Genomic DNA, 9,235 nt, shown 5'->3' on the forward strand with positions numbered 1-9,235 from the left:
TAGTTGTGGAGGATCGGATCGTAATCCGCCCTACCGAGTTCAGTGCCAGATACCTCTGAACCAACCAACAGTGGGTACTGCTTTTCTTTTTCTTTTTCTTTTTCTTTTTGTAGCTATTTTTTACAATTCTTTGGTTTAAATGACTTTGTGAGGGTCAACTATACCGGAGTTGCCTTTTTGCTTTCTTTTATTTTTTTGTTTTTCTGGATCATTCACTTATTTGCATTGGTCCCTTACGTAGAGGATGCGTAGGCCGGAGCTGACTGCTGAGATAAACTACTAAGGACTTGTACGAAAATGATGATTAAGGCTAATGGTATATGGGGTTTCGGGAATGGTTCCTATATTTACGAAGCTTATGGTGCTAAAACAGATACTGATGTTTCACAAAGTTCTCCCAAGTCACCGCATCCTTACTCAAAACATGTCTTTAAAACCTGAAAACTTTCGGAATAACACTTGTTTCTTTTGCAAAAATTTTCCGGTGAGGCTAAAGGTATGGGGAGGTAGGATTGTACTAAAGATCTACTGTATTTGGTGACTCGTCAGACTCATGCATTATACTAAAAAGCAAAATAAACAACTAAAAGGAAATAACAATAAACTATCTAGAAACAGTAAAGAAAAATGATAAAGGAAAAATGAGAAAAATAAAGAAAAGACGATAGAGTCTCCTCCCACACTGAAATTGAACATTGTCCCCAATGTTTCGAAATAAGATAAGGAAGAGTTACTTGGCAACCTATTGCTGACCACTAGTGCCCTCGCCATCCTGAGGTGGACGACGGGATCGGGTACGACGACGGTCTCTCTGATCCATCCTCGCCTGCAGGGCATCCTGAGCGGTCCTCACCTCTTGAAGGTGACCTAAAATGGTACCCTGAGTGTTTTCTATGAGAGCAATGTGATGCTGGTGGTATTGCTGCTGACGGGCTTGCGTAGATGTAATCGTGAGCAGAGACTATAGAACAGTGTCGTCGGACCTGTCTGTCCTCCGCTGCGATTCTTGCATGAAGCTCATGTTATCCGTCATTTGTTGCTGGATGGTAGAGAGTAGGTCGTCTCGCCTCTGCTCTCTATCCATGTGGTCTCGCCACATCTCCTCTGTGATATAGAAGCCAGGAGTGGTACCTTGTCGGGAGGATTTCCCGATTTTGCAACCGTTCAATGATCTTTCTTTGTCTCTCCCCTGGTTTCCCTCCTCGAAGAATGAACCCGTTGAACTCCATTTGAATGTTCTTGAAAAGTGGATGAAGAAGATGAAGTGGTTGGTGAAAAGGTTGGATTTTTACAAAATCCGGCGGATGAAATCGAAAATGGAAAGTGGATTAATGATTTGTGTGGTAAGGTGGTTAGGAAAGTATGAGCTTTTTGTGGGTTCAAGGACTTTTTTCCAAGGTGAAAAAATGGGTTTTGGAGGTTGTAAGTTGCAAAAATGGTGAAGAAAAGGGGTCTGCCCCGACCATTTACAGACGCTGTGGCGGGCGCCACAAGGCAAAATCTGGCTGGGCCAGATTTTGGTCCTTTGGTTTGGGCTTCGCTTGTCTTTTGGCTTTGAGGGGTCTGGATAGCATTTGTCTTGTGATTCTCCTAGTTTCTTTGACTTGCATAATTTTATAAAAGTAAAGATGAAAAATAAAAAGTGAAACAGAAACAAAAACAAAAACAAAAACAGAAATTAAATATAAATAAATAAATAACTGAAAAATTAAAATGCAAATAAAATAAATATAAAGCATATATAGATAAAAATAGAAATACTAATGTATGGTAGTAGTTTATATAATATTCAAATGCGATAATAATGAGTAATGTAAATACGATAAATAGATAAAAGAGAAATAAAATGAAATGGTGAGATCAGGTATTAGGGGTGTCGTCTGCCTGAGTGGATCCACGGAGCACGGCTATCTCCTGCCTGAGCTCTGTGATCTCCTGATATAGACAGTTGGCTTCAGTAGCATGGGTGAGATCAGACACTCCCATATGTAAAGTTAAGTCCGCCACTTCCTGTCTAAGCTCTGCAGTCTCTCTACGGCACTCAGCAATCTGGGTGCGTATGTCGGGTGTCTGCAATGAATGATTATTAGAGAAAACAGTAATTCTAGGAGATGGTGGTGTAGGCGTGTATTCAGCAGCGGGTGGTGATCTCGGTGCCTCGACGGTCTCTTCCTGGCCCTCTAGAGCATAACTCCAATTCGCTGGATCATGCACACTGGTCATCATAGGGTCTGGCAATGTGAAGTAATGGATAGCCTCACTGTCGACTAGCAATCGGAACTGACATGGGTGGAAAGAGGCTCTCCTCATCAATCCTCTGGTCAAACAAAAATCGATGTCCATGGTAGTGTATCCACAGTAGGTCCGAAGATGCAACAGCTTGCGAGACAGACCTAAAGCGACAGCAATCTGTGTGATGATTCCACCAACATGGATGACTCCTTCGGTGGATCTAGAGATACCGCTGAGATTATTCAATAAAAAGTTCCCACATGCTACTGGGCGAGACTGGGATGCGCAAAATAATAGGAAATCTCCTTTTCACTCAGTAGTGTCTCTGCATTCGGTCTTCCCAGGAAGGAATGTGCTAATATCATCTGAAATATCTGAAGGCTGGGTTATGTATGACATAAGATAACTGCGTAGATGGATCCTGGCTTCCGCCACCTGATATATCACTCCAAAACTTCTCCACTTCCTTACCCAGGAAATATCCCAAAGGTGTCTCCGGGATAGCATCAGGAGTAGTCTGGAACCCAATAAGTCACCGAACTCTTTCTGGCTGAAGGAGTACTCAACCCCGAAAAGTCTGAAAGCAGCATACCCATCTGGTCCAGAATATGGGTCGTACTCGAATGAACTCAGGAACTCCAAAGTCAGGTTCCTATATGTGTTACTCAAGTCATCAGCAAATTCGTCCCAATGGAGCTGGTGGCTAAGGAATTGGATACTAGGCTCGATACCCAATGCCTCTATACAATGTTGATTAGGGTAACGTGTGGGTGCCATAGGGCGCTGATACAAAGCAATGTAGCGCTCCCTCTGAGCATTGTCTCTATAGGCAACATGCATGTCATCAAAGCCCTGCATCCTGTAAAGGTAAAGAAAGTGATCCTGAAAATACAAACCATTCAAATCTTAGTCTCAATGCAAAATAAGATAAAATAAAATAAAAATAAAAATAAATGCGAAAAAGTAAAATGAAAGAAAAACCATGGGTTGCCTCCCACGTAGCGCTTGTTTAACGTCATTAGCTTGACGGTTAGAATTTATACACCTGTAGTAGTAGGAATCGGTGGATCAATCAGGGTATGGCTCGAGTAGTATGTTGGAATGTCTCCTTCTTCGTAGAGCTTCAGTCTCTGTCCATTTACAATGAATGGACTACAGGTTTGGTTCTTGATTTCTACGGCTCCGGATCTCAGAATCTTGGATACTTCGAAAGGACCAGTCCATCTTGAACGTAGCTTTCCAGGGAAGAGTCGTAACCTAGTGTTGAAAAGGAGAACAGAATCGCCTACATTGAAGTTTTTCTTTACTATTCTTTTGTCGTGATAGGCTTTTGTCCTCTCTTTATATATTTTTGCATTCTCGTAGGCAGATTGCCTAAGTTCTTCTAATTTATGAATGTCTAGGGTACTCTTTTCTCCAGTAGCTAAGTAGTCTAAATTCAAAGTTTTAATGGCCCAATAGACTTTATGCTTTAACTCGAATGGTAAGTGACATGATTTTCCATAAACTAGTTGATAAGGAGTAGTTCCTGTAGGGGTTTTGAAAGCGGTTCTATAGACCCATAATGTTTCTTGAAGCTTCTGAGACCAGTCTCTCCTAGAAATAGAAACAGTTTTCTCTAGGATTTGTTTTTTCTCCCTATTAGATACTTCTACCTGGCCACTAGTCTGTGGGTGGTAAAGTGTTGCTACTTTATGCCTAACTCCATATTTTCTTAAAAGTTTGTCAAATATTCTCGATATAAAGTGTGATCCTCCATCGCTTATGACTAAACGTGGTGTTCCAAATCTAGGGAATATATAGTTTTTAAATAGTTTGATTACTACCCTAGTGTCGTTTGTGGGTGCAGCTATAGCTTCAATCCACTTAGATACGTAGTCTACAGCTACTAAGATATACCTATTTCCTAAGGATGGTGGAAAAGGTCCCATGAAATCTATACCCCATACGTCAAAGAGTTCTACTTCCTGAATGTTTCTTAGAGGCATTTCATCACGTCTTAAAATGTTTCCAGTGTGTTGGCATCTACCACATTTGACAATGTAAGCATAGACATCACGCCACATGGTAGGCCAGAATAGGCCAGCTTGAAGAATCTTGGCGTATGTCTTAGAGGTGCTCCCATGTCCACCATAAGGTGCAGAATGACAATGCTCGATAATACTATTTACCTCTTCTTCTGGAACGCAATGGCGAAATATGCCATCTTTACCCCTTTTGAAAAGGAGCGGTTCGTCCCAATAGAAGTTTCTCACATCATGGAAGAATTTCTTCTTGCGGTGGTAGTCAAGATCAGGGGGTACTATATCAGCAGCTAGGTAATTAACGAAATCTGCATACCAGGGTACGTTACTTATTGCTAAGGAATTTTGGGAGTGCTTAAAAGGATCTAGGTTATTATCTTCAATGGTTTCTATTTTAGCTATCAGTCTATCATAGGCGAAATCATCATTTATGGTTACTAGTTCAGGTTTTAGATGTTCTAGCCTAGAAAGGTGATCGGCTACTATATTTTCAGTGCCTTTTTTATCTCTTATATCTAAATCAAACTCCTGTAGTAATAGAATCCATCGGAGTAACCTGGGCTTGGCATATTTTTTACTTAATAGGTAACGAATGACAGCATGATCGGTGTAAACAATAATTTTTGCTCCTACTAGATAAGATCTAAATTTGTCTATAGCGAAAACTACAGCGAGTAATTCTTTTTCAGTTGTTGCATAATTAAGTTGGGCAGCATCTAGGGTTCTACTGGCATAATAAATGGCATGTAATTTTTTATCTTTTCTTTGTCCTAGAACGGCTCCAACTGCATAATCACTAGCATCGCACATTATCTCAAACGGTTCTGACCAATCAGGTGGTTTCATAATGGGTGCAGAGATTAGTGCTTGCTTTAAAAGATTAAATGCGTCATTACATTTTTCATCGAAAATGAATTCGGCATCTTTCATTAAAAGTCCGGTTAAAGGTTTAGTTATTTTGGAGAAGTCCTTAATAAAACGCCGGTAGAATCCAGCGTGTCCAAGAAAGCTTCGGACTTCTCTGATGGTTTTTGGTGGTTTTAGGTTTTCTATAACTTCTATTTTAGCTTTATCTACCTCTATACCTTTTTCGGAAACTATATGTCCTAAAACTATTCCTTCGGTCACCATGAAATGACATTTTTCCCAATTTAGCACGAGGTTTACCTCCACGCATCTCTCCAGGATTTTCTCAAGGTTAGCAAGACAATTGTGGAAATCAAATCCGCAAACCGAGAAATCATCCATAAACACTTCCATGATACCATCTAGGTAATCTGCAAAGATTGGCATCATGCAGCGTTGGAAAGTAGCTGGAGCATTACAGAGGTCGAACGGCATTCGTCTGTAGGCAAAAGTTCCATAGGGGCATGTAAAGGTAGTTTTTTCTTGATCTTCGGGGTGAATAGGTATTTGGAAGAATCCAGAGTATCCATCTAGATAACAGAAATAAGAGTGTCTGGCTAGACGCTCCAACATCTGGTCTATAAATGGTAAAGGGAAATGATCCTTCCTAGTTGCTTTATTTAATTTTCTATAATCTACACACATCCGCCATCCTCCTTCTAAATGTTTCGCTACATGTTCGCCTTTATCGTTTTGCACGACTGTGATGCCTCCCTTTTTAGGTACTACATGCACAGGGCTCACCCACTTACTATCCGAGATCTGATAGATTATACCTGCCTCAAGCAACTTAAGAACTTCCTTCTTAACAACATCACTCATTATAGGGTTTATTCTTCTCTGATGTTCCCTTGAGGGTTTTGAATCTTCTTCTAGCAAAATCCGATGCATGCATACGGATGGGCTTATACCTTTCAGGTCAGAGATATTATATCCTAAGGCTGAGGGATATCTTCGTAACACGTCTAAAAGTTGGTTCGTTTCCTTTTGGCTCAAGGTAGCACTAACTATAACTGGACGGTTCATCTTTTCATCGAGGAACTCGTATCTCAGGTTCTTAGGCAGTTCCTTAAGTTCTAAGGTTGGTTTCTTAGGGCATGGCATAGGATCTGGGGTAAGGGATAAACATTCGTAAAGGTTATCATCGATGTAGGGTTTCTTAAAGTCATCATCTTCCCTTATGAGAGTTGATGGTAACTTAATTGTTTTGATAATTTCTTTTTGTTCTAATTCTCTAACACATTCGTCAATGATATCTAAGGCATAACACGAGTCTCCCATCACAGGTGCCATAAGAAATTTTGAAAGTATAAATTCTATTTTCTCGTCGCCTACCTCAAATGTCAACTTTCCTTTCTTGACATCTATTATGGCTCCTGCAGTCGATAAGAATGGTCTACCTAGAAGAATTGGTATATCATTGTCCTCTTTGATGTCCATGACGACAAAATCAGTAGGGATAAATAGTTGACCTATCCTAACAGGAACATCTTCTAAAATTCCTATCGGATATTTGACAGATCTATCGACTAACTGAAGTGACATCTGAGTGGGCTGTAATTCTCCTAAGTTTAAGCTCTCACAAACTGCTAAAGGCATTAAGCTCACACTAGCTCCTAAGTCTAGAAAAGCTTTTTCGATGACATGATTACCCAAAAGGCAAGGAATGGAGAAATTTCCAGGATCTTTATCTTTCTTTGCTAATTTGTCCTCGGAAATAGCATTACATTCCAAAGGCTTCGGATCGTCAAGTCTACGTTTGTTGGTAAGGATGTCTTTCAGAAACTTTTCATAAGAAGGTATTTGGGTGATGGCTTCTGTGAAAGGGATTTCTACATGAGGTTTTTCTATAACTTTAATAAATTTTTTATACTATTTATTGATCTGGGTTTGTTTGAGTCTTTGCGGATATGGTATAGGTGGTTTATATGGCGGGGGTGGTACGTAAGTTTTATCTTTAGGTTCTTCTCCTTTATCTCGACCTTCCTGGTTTTCAGATTCCTCTAGTTCCTTTACTTCGTCCGTGGGTTTGATACATTCCTTAGAAGTTTTGGGTTCACTCAATCTAGGGTTTGGTGGCTCATCATAAGCGTTCCCACTTCGTAGGGTAATGGCATTGGCTTGTCCTCTCGGATTTTGTTGAGGTTGTCCAGGGAATTGTCCTCCAGGTGTAGTCTGAGGGGCTTGGTTTAAAGCTACCTGAGAGATTTGGGTTTCAAGCATCTTGGTATGAGTAACTATTTGGTCAACCTTGGTTCCTAACTGAGTAATCAATTCGTTAACATGAATGTTTTGGTTCATGAACTCCTTGTTTTGTTGGATTTGAGCGGTGATAAAATTTTCCATAATTTTCTCAAGGCTCGGCTTTGGTGGTACAGGTTGCATAGGTTGATTTGATCTAGGGGCTTGATAACTAGGTCTCGGAGGTGTATTATTTTGGATAGGGTTATTATTTTTATAGGAGAAGTTCGGGTGATTCCTCCATCCAAGGTTATAGGTATTTGAATATGGGTTCCCTTGGGTGTAGTTTACTTACTCAGAGTGGGTTTCGTTTAATAGACTACATTCTGCAGATTGGTGTCCTTTAGTTCCACATATCTCACAATCCGACGAAACTGCGGCTACAGTATTCGGGTTTGTGCACATATGCTCGACTTTAAGGGCTAATGCGTCCATTTTACCTTGCATCATGTCTATAGAGCTTAGTTCATGCACTCCTCCTTGGGCTTCCTTCTTCTCAACTGTCGCTCGTTCGACTCCCCAAGATTGATGGTTTTGAGCCATATCTTCGATGAGTGCACTAGCTTTAGGATAAGGTTTGTTCATCAGAGCACCGCCTGCGGCAGCGTCGATGGTCATCTTTGTGTTGTAATGAAGTCCATTATAGAAGGTTTGAATGATTAACCAATTTTCTAAGCCATGATGTGGGCATGCTCGTAACAACTCTTTATATCTCTCCCAGGCTTCGAACAGCGATTCTCCATGGTTTTGGGTAAATCTAGTTATATGGTTTCGAAGAACGGCGGTCTTACTCGGGGGAAAATATCTAGCAAGAAAAACTCTTCTAAGGTTATCCCAAGTTGTAATGGAATTGGGTGGAAGGGAATCTAACCATGATAGGGCTTTATCTCTGAGGGGAAAAGGAAATAATCTTAAACGTATTGCCTCAGGAGAGGCTCCATTGGTTTTAAAAGTATCTGCTAATTGAAGAAATATTTTTAAATGTTGGTTCGGGTTCTCAGTAGCGAGACCCGTGAATTGTCTCTGTTGCACTAATTGCAATAGGGATGGTTTAAGTTCAAAATTATTAGCTGGGATGAGTGGGTTTACTATACTAGAACTAGGTTCTTCATTAGATGGTTGAGCGAAGTCCTTAAGAGGTCTTTGGTTTTGATCTTCGGCCATAGCTCTCTTAATTCTATGAAAGAATAAACGTGCACGAGCGCAACGTTCAGGTTCCGCCAGAGGGTATACTAAGCTTAAACTTCCGGTGCTGCGAGTTCTTCGCATCGACCGGCGGGAAATAACCTAAGTCTAAACGATATAACAACAGGAAAATGAAATTTGACGAAATTGCTCCCCGACAACGGCGCCAAAAACTTGATGCGATCAATAACTTGATGCGGTGTTTGCAAGTATACGAACGCGTCAGAGTAATATAAAAGATTATCGAATCCACAGAGACCAAGTGTCAATCTATCGTTAACTATTGTTATGGTGTTTATCAAAGGCAATCAAAATAGGTGTTTTTGTAGTGTGCAATGAAAAGTAAAGTATTGAAAAAAATTAATTAATAAAGACAGGGTCGAATGTAATTCACGTAATCAATGGATAATCTAAGTACTTGTTAATAGAGCTACTTATGGGCAATGTTTCCTACTTTTAAAAGAACTAATTTAACGGGAACTGTCGCTTTCGCGTATTCAGAACCGAGTTGTACTCCCTAATCAAACCCTCTTATTGTCACTTATAAAAAAGTGCGCATTGCGTTAGAGTAGTAAACCTATTTTTAAGAAATATAGTGTCTTGACTAAGTTGAAAAGTATTATAACCTGGATTTCTTAACCAAAAGA

At 40.2% G+C, this 9,235-nt stretch overlaps 1 non-coding gene across 1 annotated transcript; it reads left to right on the forward strand.

Annotated features, from left to right (window-relative positions):
• The first annotated feature begins 8,076 nt into the window (after positions 1–8,076).
• On the forward strand, positions 8,077–8,183 carry LOC127088581 (small nucleolar RNA R71). The gene has a single exon (XR_007790412.1). It is a non-coding gene; the product is annotated as a small nucleolar RNA R71 (small nucleolar RNA).
• The last annotated feature ends 1,052 nt before the right edge of the window (positions 8,184–9,235 follow it).

Source organism: Lathyrus oleraceus, chromosome 5, assembly GCF_024323335.1.
Source record: "Lathyrus oleraceus cultivar Zhongwan6 chromosome 5, CAAS_Psat_ZW6_1.0, whole genome shotgun sequence".
NCBI classification, from domain to species: domain Eukaryota; kingdom Viridiplantae; phylum Streptophyta; class Magnoliopsida; order Fabales; family Fabaceae; genus Lathyrus; species Lathyrus oleraceus.